Source organism: Oculina patagonica, chromosome 2 (assembly GCF_052425735.1).
Source record: "Oculina patagonica isolate OP01 chromosome 2, crgOcupat, whole genome shotgun sequence".
NCBI lineage: Eukaryota > Metazoa > Cnidaria > Anthozoa > Scleractinia > Oculinidae > Oculina > Oculina patagonica.
In genome coordinates, this window is record NC_135759.1 from 36,627,947 (window position 1) to 36,642,762 (window position 14,816).

The 14,816-nt window shown below is 36.4% G+C and overlaps 1 pseudogene across 2 annotated transcripts; it reads left to right on the plus strand.

Moving 5' to 3' along the window:
- Positions 1 to 35: 35 nt before the first annotated feature.
- Positions 36 to 11,919, plus strand: LOC144644526 (ketohexokinase pseudogene; annotated as a pseudogene). Of its 2 annotated transcripts, none has more exons than XR_013569126.1 (2): positions 36 to 377; positions 8,989 to 11,919. The product of XR_013569126.1 is annotated as a ketohexokinase pseudogene, transcript variant X1 (transcript). The 2 variants fall into 2 exon arrangements; XR_013569127.1 differs by lacking the exon at positions 36 to 377 and adding an exon at positions 6,060 to 6,326.
- Positions 11,920 to 14,816: the final 2,897 nt, after the last annotated feature.

Sequence of the window (14,816 nt, forward strand, 5' to 3'; positions counted from 1 at the left end):
TCACAGTTTAGAACGTTACCTAGTTCCCAGGTCATGGCAACCCGACCTAAAACAACATGGCTGACAAGTAGTATGATCTTGTAATCTCGCGTTCCGTATAATCTCAGTTTATATTCAGAAGCCTTTCGCCGCTGGAAAAAAACTCAAACTGGTGAATACGTGCGTTAAAGGTGGCATTATTGGTAAATCTGGGAAGCTAGAGGACATCGAAAAAACAACGCTCTTGTTAGAACATTCTATACTACAAAGAACCTTCGACACGTGTGTGATGACACAGCAGAACGAATGTTTTGTCCGTGATCCGTATACTGGCACAAGATAACATCCCGGAAAATCACTGCATTACTCTTTACTTTGGAATAAAAGAGGGTATCAAGGTATGTAAATGATTTATTTTTCTCGATATGTTAGCGCCCGTAATAATGTTACGTAACAGTGAAAATACACGGCAAAAAAAATGCCGGTATGAGGAAAGTTGGTAGATCGATGCCCAAAATAAAAAAAAAAAGGTAAAGATACCCAGCAGAACACTTTGTTGGGCAAGATTTCCGCATAGCCCCAAACGTTAATTATGCAGATAATTTTGTGACTCGTTCTTTTCATGATTGTTGTTTGTGTACATGTACATGTATAGTGATATGAAATATGATATGAAATATAGCCCGACGTAACCACTCGAACTGTTCGGTAATCGAACTCAATCGAACCCAGTCGAACTTAATCGAACGATTGGGTTCGATTAGTTCGATGATCGAACACAATCGAACCCCCAAAAATGTGCGAGAGAGTTTGATTGCATTCCATTTCCGAACTAATCGAACCCAATCTAACCTAATCCAACACAATCGAAAAATCTAATTTTTACCCCTAGGCTAATACCACCAGTTTTTTGAACAGTCTGTTTTAGCAATAGCTATGAATAAATAATTAAAAAGTAATTCTTTTATTGAAACTACCTTTGGACGTGTAAAACACATGTACATTGATTTTACAAATGAAAGTATAAAACGACTGTAAAAATCACAGAAAATAAAGTTCAACAGATAATAGAAAATTACTCTTACTTCAAAGTAATTCCAACAGAGTCTTTAACAACCCGAGTAGCCTTCCTAGCCGGAATTTTGTTCCAAAGCAGGCATGTGAGGTTATTGCAGACTCGCCTCCTCCCATTCCCCTCACGAATTTGTGGTTGGTTTTAGCAGCTTTGTTGATTGGGTTCAATTAAGTTCGATTGAGTTTGATTATTCGAACGCTCGATTTAGTTCGAGTGGTTATGTCGTGGAATGTAGTGATATGAAATATTTGCATTATTGTGGGGCTGTACCATGTCTCAAAATTTTGCTGGGAACTGTCTCTAATTTACAGACTTGATACAGGCAAATACACAGGAAAATGAAAACCTTAATTGTGGCTTTCCCTTGAAATCTTTAATATTAATCCTTCAAATCTGATCACTTTATCCTATTAACTTTTTTGAGTTTTTTGTTAATATTTCTGGATTAAATTTTTAAATTGTTAGACATTTGATTCCCCACTTTTCCCATACATTAATTTTTACTGTAATTTTCACTGTGTTCTTTCCCAACCAAGTTGGCATCAGAAACCGAGAAAAGGTCTATGAAACGGATAGGTGATAAACGTACTCCATGGAGTACGTTTATGTAATTCTTGGATTTTCTTTTCCTACAACCTACAACCTGCGGCCTGCATATTATACCTAGCTATGGCTAGTGCAAATTATTGTACTTTGAATTTTACCCTGACTTCGTACATTATCAGTAATTTTTTCTTCTAGTGTGGATAATTTTTAAAATTTTAATACTATACGACCCCATAAGCTTTTGGCTTAAATTGTGCATCTACATGTATAGATAAAGGTACATGTATATAATATAAATTTATACAACAACAACAACAAGCTTTATTTGCATGACTGTAAATTTGTTACAATATTGCAAAAGCGTAAACTTATTTAGTAATAATAATAATAAAAATAATAAAATAATAATATATAGTAAAAAACAAAAACAAAAATGATTACATATAAAATTAATTACATTGATAGTATTTTGTTACGTAAATCAAAACAAGATGTTATAAATTTAATCAATTGCATGGTCACAAAATGATCGGAAGAATTCATTAATTCTAAAATCAAGTCAGGCACTGGTAGTCGGCTGACATTTAAGATGATAGGCTGTTTTGTCTTGTAAAAGTTATCTCTTATTGTTGTATATTTGGAACAATAAAAGAGAAAATGAATTTCATCTTCGGTTTTATTACAATCACAGACCGGGCAGAGCCTATTATGTCTGGGCGTATTGTTATATCTGCCTAGTTCGATCATTAACTTATGATTACTAATACGTAATTTAGCTAATGTTCTCCTACCAGAAACTCTCCTAGTTAACTCTAGATAATTGGAGGTAGCATATTCGTTCTTAAAAGATCTATAAAATTCTAGTTTTTGAGAATGCTGTAGAGTATGCTGCCAATACGAAATATACCGTAAAAACTTGTGTATAAGCCGCACTTTTTTGATGAAATTTTGGGCTCAAAATCGTGGGTGCGGCTTATCTACGAGACCATTGCTTTTGAGGGGTGTAAAATACCCAGTCTGGCCGGGGACAGAAAAAGCACTAAAAACATAGAGTAAATAAATATTTAACATTTTGAAACCTACTGTTGTCGATCATTGCTTTTGGTAAAAGGTCTGGCGCCTAAAGAAGCCGTTTATGCCTCAGTCACAAATTGTTTGTCAGTTGTTCTTTCAAACGATTTATTTGCACCTTGTTTGAGCAGCTACACTTGAGCTGACATGGAATCTCCATTCCTCCACAAAGCTGCCTATTTGCTAAACTCCCATTGAGCAACAACTTTTTATCAACACACAGCAGATATGATTAGAAATCGAACTTTCAGTGACGGCTTTTCCGTGTTGTTTACCGGATCGGACCGAACGATCGAACGTGACTCGACCCCAGACTTCTCTCTTTAAGTGACTGTGTGGTTACTAAGCAATCGTTTTGTATCGTTCTATCGTTCTCAGTCTGTTGTGCTCATACTATTTCCATTCAAATTTCATCGTTTTTCACATTGGACTTTAGCAATTAAGACAATATATCGTCAAACGAGCATCCTTTTTAAAGGATATTGGGATTTCAAGTTTTTAAGTTTTTATTTTTTTTCTCAAAATCAAGCTTCAAAGTTGGGGGTGCGGCTTATCTACGAGTGCGGCTTATACACGAGTCTTTACGGTACTTCTGTTTCATTGACTGCAGAAACATTGTCACTTTTGCGGTGTCTACTAAATCAGGATTAAAATTACCAAAATGAAAATATTCGGATATCTTCATAAGATTAGAGTAAAAACTATTTTTACCAGCGGTGTGAAGTTCTAATGAAATTAAAAAAGACTGTCTAACAAAAGAATCCGGTTGCTTTTCTTGGAGATATATCAAATAGTTGAGGATTCTTTGATTAATGGTGATAAGGAGAGGAAATCGACCAAGCTCAGCTCTACATGCAACATTAGAAGCCTTATTACTTACTTCAAGATAGCGTTTACAAAACTGTAGATGTGTTCTTTCAATTTGTGAACCATCCCAGGTCTATTACTGACAGTTTTTTAGTTTTGATTGGTTTACACGCCATGGTATATGAGCTCATACATGTATACCGTGGACCACAAAATATGTGTGCGTTAGTGAGAACAGCTGGTGTGCTCAAATATTGCAATTCTTTGGGTGTTTTTAATAAAATGATTATTCCTCTCATGCTTGTTGAATATGAGATTGTAGCCAACTCGACACTACAGGCCTTCTTGACTATCTACCATCTCATATCCAACGCATGCTCATGGAATAATTGTATTAAGTATTGTGTTGTATTGTATTGTATCGTGACTTTTTCTTTGTGTACATGTAGCTATCCTCTGCACATGTGTGAAATGGATTTCTTTCCATTCTAGCCATAAACATAGAACTCTATATTTGTTATCTTATTTAGTGAATGCATTTTGTTGATCTTGATTACAACCAACATTCCCGAATTTTGAACTTACTGACTGTTTTTATATAAATGAGAATTATTTTTGATTGAAGCCTTATTTGAAGCCTTATTACGCCTTGTTGACTATCTACCATCTCATATCCAACGCATGCTAATGGAATAATTGTAAAGTATTGTGTTTTATACCATGCCATAGAAAATACAGCCAATCAGAATACAGGAAAGCCGTTGTATATTCGACGGTATTCAACCCAACCTTCCCATCGTGCGCTGCGATCTTATTCTCGATGAAATTTAGTAAGCATATTTTCAATGGCATGGTATAAAATAGTTACACAACACTTTCATGTGGTATACTATGCAATATCCCACTTGTCACTTTTATTTTCTTAGTATACACACTCGCCTAAAGGCTCGTGTGTATACCGAGAAAATACAAGTGACTCGTGGGATACTCCATTGTATACCACTCGAAAGCGTTGCATAACTAGTATGTATTGTATTGTATCGTGACTTTTTCTTTGTGTACATGTAGCTATCCTCTGCACATGTGTGAAATGGATTTCTTTTCATTCTAGCCATAAACATAGAACTCTATATTTGTTATCTTATTTAGTGGATGCATTTTGTTGATCTTGAGTACAACCAATTAACATTCCCGAATTTTGAACTTACTGACTGTTTTTATATAAATGAGAATTATTTTTGATTGAAGCCTTATTTGCCACAATTTATTTACAGTAGCAAGGGTCCCTTTCTTATGACACTGAATCTCAAAAGACATATTTTGTTGTTTAATATAATTGTACACATGTTAAACTTGTTGTATGCAGATGTTGGAATTGCAACTGCATGGCTACATGTACCAGACCACCACTGGGTGTTACACACATCTATAGATCAAAACGCTGTAGGTAAATAATTGATGGCATCTAAAACCAGCATGTTCTTGAGAGTCAAAATGAGGTGACTGCTTATATGTATATACTGTATTTTATTATGTAAACTGCAGTGGTATAGCGAGTGGTAGCAAATTGATAAAAATGGTATCACACATGTGTGGATAAAAATGATATCCACACATGTGTGATATCATTTTTGACCAATCAGCTCACAGAGTTTGCCATGTTTCAATGCTCAATGAGCCAAAGTTTATCGATATTAAATCGAAACATCTTTGGATCTTCCTCGATAATCTTCGGAAATCCTCAGAATTTTTTGGAAAATGTTCGTTTTTTGGAGAATGTAGGACCTTCGGACAACATTTTGAAAATCTTCGGAAATCTTCGGAAAATGGTCGGAAGTCTTTGGAAATTTTGTCAAAAAAATGGCAATGAATAGGTTTATATAATAAACAGAATAATACATGGTTGCTTAGATATATGAAATTTATCTACTCGTCTTCAAAACCTATATCTCACTCGTTCGCTGGCCTTGCTCGTGAGCTAAATTTGAATATTTGAAGATAAATTTCATATCTTCGTGCAACCATGTATTATCCTCTATCTCTCACGGTGCCTCTCTCCACCCAGGAATATTTAGTAAATAAACCCCTTCAGGCGGCTGGTATATTGGAGGATAATGCCCGAGGCTGAAAGATTGTCGAAAAATGAACAGTTGGCCGAGAAGCGTAGCTTCGAGGGCAACTGTGAAATTTTGAGGACAATCCTTTAGCCAAGGGCATTATCCTCCAATATACGAGCAAGCCAGAAAGGGGTTTATTTATTTTATTACCCTCCGATTAATTTCTTCATCGCGCTTTATCGCCAGTAAATTTATAGGAAAAAACCTACGTAATAAACCCGGCGTAACTGTGGTTGAAACAAATGTAAGTTGATTGGTTTACGTAGTTTTATAACTGTGAATTCATTAAAAGTTAGAATTGAATAAGGTGACTTCATTCGTTTGTTTTGTGCTTGCCTACAAAATCGGGCGACGGATATCAAATCGGACGGGGTATATTCGCTGATACCCGTCGTCCGATTTTCTAACACGTGATGCGTTTTGTCCAATGAGCGCGCGCGAAAATTAATCGGTGGGTTATAAAAATGGATACCAGTGAATTGTCTGGGCAACCTGACAGAGTGCTGGGGAGTATTCTGCAATGGTCTTCTATCCCATCCAGGGGGAGTAGCTGTTGTGGCTCAATTTTATCCTTGGTTCAAAATTTATTTTCCTTTATTTTTGGGTATGGTAATGTGTAATAATGAGTTTAAAACAAGGAACATAAAATTTGAGCAAGGATAAGATTGAACCACAACAAAGCCACTTCATTGCAAAGGAAACCAGAGCTAAGTAGCAGGAGCTATGAGACAGTAAGGCTTAGGCCTATATGTACCATAATATGATGCTTATATGGCACAAATTAACGTAAAATATGATCAAACGATCATCAAATAATAAAGGGCAATAGACATAGACATAGACATAGACATAGTTTATATAACCACGAAGAGCTCAGGAGCCGTAGCTCGTTAAAACGCTCTCGTGAAATAAAAAAGGTCTAAAAATTACAAATAAAAGACGGTTAAAAGGTAAAAAGTGTATATGTACAAAATTGTGATTATGATATGAATAAATAGAAATCTATATAAATATAATTCTAGTTAAAAGGTAATTACAATTTCAATTAAAAAGGTATCTAAAATTACAATAAAAAGTTCATTAAAAAATTACAATTTTAATTAAAAATGAAGCTAAAATTACAATTAAAAAGGTCTTTGAAAATTACAGTCAACAGAAAGAGCAACTGCAGCTTTCTTCTATAGGTAATTTGGATTCGGACAGTAATTTCTTAAAAGAGGTGAGATCTTCGGCCTGGCGGACTTCAATTGGTAAACCATTCCAAATGCGTCTAATCGAATTGCTAAATGAATGTTGGAACCCTTCATTAGCAAACTTTGAATAAAAGGCTTCATGCCCAATAACCAGAGAAAGTAAAAGAAACATGAACGTTTTAGGAAGCCTTTTATTCAAAGTTTGCAAATGAAGGGTTCCATTGCCCTTTATTATTTGATGATCGTTTGATCATATTTTATGTTAATTTGTGTCATATAAGTATCGTATTATGGTACATATAGGCCTTATGCGTCCAATGGCGCTAAAAGGACTGATGATGATGTGTACACATCCTTTGCTCATTCAGCAACATTCGCGCTCTTCCGCTCTAATGCAAACCCTCATTAGCTTAGTCTGAGTTTGTTCCTTTCAACTTTTTTTATTGAATTTAAAACTTTTTGATCAACCACAGCCATAACGAATAAGGATCTGTCATCTTGTACCCTTTATAGCAAGATACTAGTCAGTAGGACAAGCAAAGAAAATTTTTGACTGTTTGAATTTATCCACTTTTCGACTTGATAGCTGCGGGACCTAAAAGCATTCCCTGCATGCTGATGGGGCAGGGGATTTGTGTCGATTTGTGACTACATCACAGGGTCGGCCAGGGGGGTAAGTGGTATACCAGTATACCTGAAAGCCATGTACTCAGTATACCCAAAATTATCCCTCAAAATTATGCAAACTACCAAAATTTGGAATAACACAGTATACATTATACCCATGATAGGCCCAATTTTAGGTAAAAATACAGTATACCCAGTTTAAAATGCCCCTGTATACCGTATACCTAAAAACCCTGACCGACCCTGACATCAGGTTCGCCGTCGAACATTTAAGAAACCGAGCGATTCGCCGTAGTGCTCTTATTTAATTCTTTCCTTCGCTGTCGCTATTTCAATAACCTGCGATCAAAAAGTCTTGTCGTTCGTCGCCATTTTATTTCTTCCATGTCGCTGTTTAAACGCCGTGTCGCTTGTCGGAATTTACCCTAAAAGGGCCTTATAAATTACCTGAATAAATAACCTTGTTTGCTTGTAACTTTAAACACGTTTGGTTGCAACGAAGCACTGGTTTCATTGCAACCTGGTAAGTAAGTAAGTAACCTTTGTTTTGACACGATAAAAATTTAAAGCTGAGTAGCTTGTGGGGTCGTGTATAAAATAAGCTAGAAATGAATTAAAAATACTACCGCTCGAGGCGGTTATGGTGTCGAATTTAAATTCTTTTATATAATCTCTTGTTCTTATACGGTTGAACAAGTCTTTTTTACTCAACTGCGTAAAATCGTGTTCCTTAAAACTGACCATGTTCCACAGAACGGAGCCTCTATGTGCCAGAGAATCTTTCATATACTTGGTTTCGAATCTTGGCACTACGAGGCTGTGCTTACCCTGCTGCGAGTATGTATTTCGTCTTCTCGTGCAGATGCTCTCAGATAGGAGTGCTGGCAGCTCATCATTGTGTCCTTTATGGAAGATCTTTTGTGTTCATTCCGCTTTTGTTATACAAAGACGAAAGATTTTTGGATAACACGTCAAACACCCATGCAAATCTCAAACAACACTCACACAAGTCAGCTTTAGCAGATCATTGTTTACATTGTGGCCACACCATTTCTTGGGAATCGTCAAAGATCCTACGTACAAGCACAAATTGGCTCGGGAAATTAATACTTGCAAGAATCCGCTGAACCGTGATGATGGCATGCATTTACCACACGAATTTTTTAATTTAGCCTTTCGGGGCAGAACATAATTAGCTCCAATTTGCATATTATAAGAACGTGCTTTTTACAAATTCCTTATCACTTTCCCCTGATGAAGGCTGATGAAGTTTTAGCCGAAACGTTGGGACTTTTAACGAAAAAAATTTACGAACACTTCTTAACATTTTTTAAACCAGAGTAACGTTTTTTTATTTTTAATCATAAATTCAATCAGTCAATCAAATTTATTAAAGGAGGGTAACAAGCAGCCCTCGGATTACAAATAGTATTTCCGTCCGGCGGAAAGTTTTAATTGAAGCGTGACATTGTTAGCGCTTAACAACTGACTACATCCCGTGACGTTATTTGAGAATGCACATAGTGGTCTTTTAAGTATTTTCTTTCAAATTTCGTACATTTTTTCCCCACAGATTTAAAGCAAGTAAATACAGTCAGCATGCCTTCTCGAAGAATCCTGTGCGTTGGTCTTATTGCCCTCGATATTGTCAACACCTGTGACCGTTATCCAGAAGAGGACGAGGATATTAGAGCAATTTCACAAAGATGGCAGACCGGTGGAAATGCCTGTACCAATGCCACGGTGTTGACCCAGTTAGGAATGGAGTGCGAGTTCCTTGGTTCCTTGTCTCGTGGGGTGGAGGCTGATTTTGTCTGTAAGCATCTGTTTGATCGGGGAGTACGCTATGACAACTGCGTTCACCATTCTGGCTGCGGAACCCCAACGTCATTTGTAACACTGAGTCTGGCGACCGGCAGCCGAACCGTGGTCCATTCAAGGAATAATCTTCCAGAGCTTACAGTGTCTGCCTTCGAAAAAGTCAACTTGGCAAACTACGACTGGATTCACTTTGAAGGCAGAAGAAATGAGGCCGAGATTGTGAAGATGATTGCCATTGTTGAAGCATTTAATTCCGCTCGATCTTCCAACGACAAGATTGTTATTTCCGTGGAGTTAGAAAAACCGAGAAAGAGTCTTTTGCAGTTGCTGGATAAAGCAGATGTCGTGTTTACAAGCAAAGATTTCGCCCGGTTCCTTGGTTATTCCTCACCATCAGAGACTGTCATGTATCTACTAAATAATACTAAACCTGGTGCCAAAATAATTTGTGCCTGGGGAACGGAGGGTGCGGACGGCGTTGGCCCTGATGGTGAAGTAAAACATAGCAATGCCTACCCCCCTGAGGAAGTTGTCGACAGCCTTGGAGCTGGGGACACATTCGTTGCTGGTGCCATCTTCAGTCTTGTTCAAGGAGCATCAGTTGAAGACGCTTTAATCTTTGCCTGTAGATTGGCAGGATTTAAGTGTGGTATGAATGGTAATGATGGTCTAGTAGAAGCATTTTCTCGTCAGAACAATGAAATTATCGATTATTAATTCGCATAAGAGATAAGCAGTGTTTGAATTGTCGCGGTGTATTTTTAAATACATGTGGACCTAAATATTTGAAGGGGATCAGTTATGCAGACTTAAACATAGAAATACTATATTTATCCTAGAGGAATTGGGGCTTTTAATTCCCTAGCTTAAACGGCTGATTGCAATGTGACTAGTTTACAAATACATGTATAAATAATTAACTACGATTTATACAAATTACGTTACATACATCAGAATCAGTAGTCTTACATTATAAATAACTAGTTAGTGAAAACGAATTTGTTATTTCCTATTTAAATTTAATGTATTGGTGGTTCTCATAAAATACAGTGACCTAGCGCCTTTAATTGTCGCTTCGTAGCGTTTTTCGTGACTGATTTCATTAAATAGTTAATTAACATTACAGTATTTAGTATGCAGCCCCCATAGTTGTGACCTTTGTCGGGGACCAATATGGCGACCATAAAATTGAACACAAAACAATGTAGATCATGTTATACTGCCAATTTATTCTCTTTCACTTCGTAGCTCATAAGCTATATTTTATCAGGTTTGAAAATTTAAGAATGACATAAAAAAAATCGTTTTTGTGACGTTCATCCGGGATATCAGAAAGTTAAAAAATATTTTCGAAACTGAAGCACTGAATCGATACCAAAATTGCGAAGAGAAAGTTTTTTTTTATGTGAAGAATAATGCGAGAAGAAGAGCGCTGCAGGATTAACAGTGAAAGTTTTGAAATTTTATAGATGGTGTCTGATGAAAACCACCAATAGGTAGGTAACTGAATCATGTACAGATGCAGGAGCCATAATCGCCCGATTATGGCTCCTGACAGATGTTATTGTTACATTTTCCCGACCTTTAACTTTATATTTATCTGTTTTTTTTTATTGTGAGCACAATATTTAGAGCATGTAATATAAAAAAACGTATTTAAAACAAAAACAAACTTAACATTACAGCGATACATTTATGTAGATAGTTAATACATATGGAATGCTAGGGCAGCAGAGGATATAGGTATAACGTGGTAAAACAGCTAATTTATGAAGAAAACCCCAATGATTCAAAGACACATTTAAAGTTACAAATATTTCTTTGTAAATAAAACAAGACATTATTGGAGGAAAAGACGAAAAGATTGCACCTCTTGGAATACCAGACTAAGGGTGTGCGGGCACTTATCATCTCAACGGGCCAAGTAATCTAATTGTTTGAGTAGAGTTTACTGTAACTTATTTTCCTTTGAATATGATTTCCAATTATTTCAGTCACGACATATGAACTAGTATCAAACCCTACGCTTAAGAAAATTCGCACGTGGACTTGACTGTCATATGAAACTTTAAGCTGTATACGAAGCTCATCAGTTTATGCAACTATGTTCATGTTTTTAACTCGTGTAACTGTAAATGTCCTATTAAACCCTGGTTTTCACTAGCGACGCAAGCACAAGCGCAAGCACAAGTGCGATCACGCAAAAAAGACAAATTTTGGCCCTTGTGCTTGTGCTTGCCGCAAGCACAAGAACAAGCATCAAAATGTAATGCGCTTGTGCGTTTGCTTGAGTCGAAGCCTTTTTCACGGTGAAATAAGAGCTGTTATCCTTGCGCTCGTGCTTGCGCTTGTGCTTGCGTCGCTAGTGAAAACCAGGCTTTAGTCTTCTCGGGAATTGAATTATCCAGTAAATATTTCTTACCTTTCTCCGAAACCTGGGAGGAACGAGAAAATGTCGCCATTTTGTGGACGACTTTCAGCCCACATTTATGTGTGTACGTTAGCTCAGCCTAGCGGATTGTGACATTGGCATTAGTTTACTAGTAGAATTCGTCTAGCACAACTTGTTAACAGTATTTATAAATATAACACCACTTATTTATCCTATTTATAAAGTCAAGAAGAGATAGTTCTTGTCCTTAAACGAGTGGGCCAAATTAAAATAAAAAATGTAGGCATGGTACGTATGAGGCTATCTTTTATGGGCCGGGCATTATGCTTTCAAGGTGTCTTAACTTACAACAATGGAGACCATCAAATACAGAAGATAGTGGGTAATATGGGGGCCGAAAATCAAAAACGACAATGGAAATGGCCGAGAAAATATTAAAATAGTATCTCACTGCAAAAATGATCAATCTGAGGGAAAGCCAAAAGCCAAAAAGCCAATTATTTAATTTATTTTCCAGGGTGCTCTTATATCCGAAAGTTCAATCTCTGATCCATAGTTTGCGCTCTTGTGCGGTCGCGTGGTCTACTCGTTTCTCGGTGTTTTACTGAGTGGAACTGGATAATATCGAAAGACGCCTTTGTTATACTCGTGAAAGCGAATACGGAACTTTTTTTTTTTATTTTCCAAATCGATCTGATATTCAATCCGAGTCCTGTTTACGAAACTCGAATTTCCTCTCGCAATGCAAGAGGCGATCGGCTTGGATATAAATATGAACACCATTTTTTATCACAAAATCGTGCCCTTGTTTGACCTGCCCGTATCTTTTACTTCGCTTTGTTTACGAAATAACATATACGTACCATATTTTCAACGACATGAATGATACAAGCAGTAAATATAGTTTTTCATTTGACATCTTAAAAGCCGCTTTGAAAAGATAAATATTTAAATTCAAGCGGCAATATCCAAGATCATCGTGATTATGGATCCTTACGGCTTGTTTGGTTTTAAGTAGAATTAATACCTTCTAGGCTAAGTTAGATTTCTTAGAAAAAAGATGTACATATAAATAACTACATTTGAATAGTTCCCATGAACTGTTATCATTACTTTTTTAATTTTGGCTTGTTGCAGTAAACTTTGCCGTCATGTATAGTATTAATTTTTTCCAAGCCAAAAAAGAGTGAAGTAAATAAAACGAAGGGGTGTTTCGCATTAATATTTAGTTATTCAAAAGAAGAAATAAACATGGCTTTAGATTCTCCAATTACTTGTAATCAGACAAAATTCAGTCAGGATAAAGAAGGCGTTGACTGATTTCGAAACTTGCTAGTTAGGTCCATTTATTCCACTGCAGGTGAACAAACGTTCAGTATTTTTAGAAATGGGTAAAATAATTAGCGTGTGGGTAGATAGGACGGGATAAAAAATATATATTAATTTCTACCGTTGACCCATTTGGATTTTCCAAGACAATTCTTCCTTTTGTTAGGCGGTTGCGTCTGTGAATGGGGAAGATGTCGATGGAATTTTTAGAGGGGATTTGTAACCGGCTAGATTTGCCGAGAACGTTACGAGTCAAAAAAGGGTGAAGCATCATTCAACAATTGTGCAATTGCCAAGCGCTACTAAATAAACAACAACGCAATGCCGCATAAACTTCCTTTTGAAGCAACTGACAAGTGATAAAAGATCGAATTTAAAATGTTAACACGTCGGCTTTTATTTTTTCTCAATATAATAATACAGAAGTAACCCCACGGTGATGACATGTGTTCGGCGCCCGGCAGAAGATAATTACCAAGTTCAAAGACGAATAGCGAACAAGCAGGATTATGATGTGAATAACAATTAATTCTTTAAACCCATTTGAAAATAAGTCAGGTAGAATCCGATTTAAACTTGTTTTCAAGGTAGCCAAATAAGAATACACCCTTGAAATTTGAAAATTTCTTGTACACTGATTATTACTTATTTCTTTCTTGTTTTTGATCGACAGAATAGCTAACAAGCGATGCACTGTCTTCTTAAAATCCAATAACCATTGAGACTGCAGTTAATATAAGAAATCCCTAAACTGTATTTACTGAATGACTAAACCGTTTCCAGATGTTTCACATTGGTCTGTTTTTCGCAGGTAAGGCTTTATCTCTTAACCTTCATTATTCTTTTTTCAGTTCTGTGTATGCCTTTTGTTCCTAACTCAGTTAAGTTTAATATTCGGGGCTACTTTTTTGAAGCATTTTAATTTTTTGATCCGACAAAATGGTGTGTTCTTGGCGAAAAGTCTCATTAAAATCGGCGACTACTTTAGAGAAGATCTCAGCCTGCGTTTGGATATAGTACTATTTTTATTACAATTGTTCGTTTAATGTTTTACCATATAACAAGTTAACTTTGCGAAAGATTTTATTTTCGTGTTTTGAGAGTTTAAGGATCGAATTGTTGCGATTCGGAAAGACCGATATTTCAGTTCAGGAAAAAAACATGGGGTTTGTTTATAAAATAATAACTTTTTAACTGAAAGAGATGTACACAAAGGGAAAAAGCTCAATTCTGATGTATCAAATAGCGATGTTAGTATTTTCACAAATCGGTTTTGGTGTTTTTTTGCTTAAAAAATCAATAATTTGCCAAAATTTTATACGGGCGCGTTGTCTAGTTAAGGTTGACGTTTGTAGTGTATTCTCTAGCATGGGCAAAAAAATAACCTAATTTCTACATAAACGCGCCGGGACTGTTTGGAAATTCAAATTTCGGGTAATGTTATGTCACACATGACGGTTCATGAAAGCTGACAAACATTTAAGTTCACGCTATGAGATTTTAATTTGCGAAGGATGACATCCCTGGATAATGAGCCGGGTTCATTATACTCTGGTGGTCTGGCGCATTAAGCCGATTTTGAGTGATGGTCTGCGGGCACACTCTTTAATATCTGGCGGTTTACAGTAAAAAAAAAAAAAAAAAAAAAAAATTTATGGCGGTCTCGGTCTTCAGGAACAAGAACATTGAGAAGCTTGAGAAGCTTAAAATCGGGCGCTTTGCCTTGAAAGGCAGGGTTCAGTACAGCAGAAACCACGAAGCAGTTACTTAAGTTAAGCACTCAGTCCAACTGTGTTTGTGTAAGTCACAGGGCTTGCATGAGCTGTATTAGTGTGCATAATATAATATCTAGAACGTTG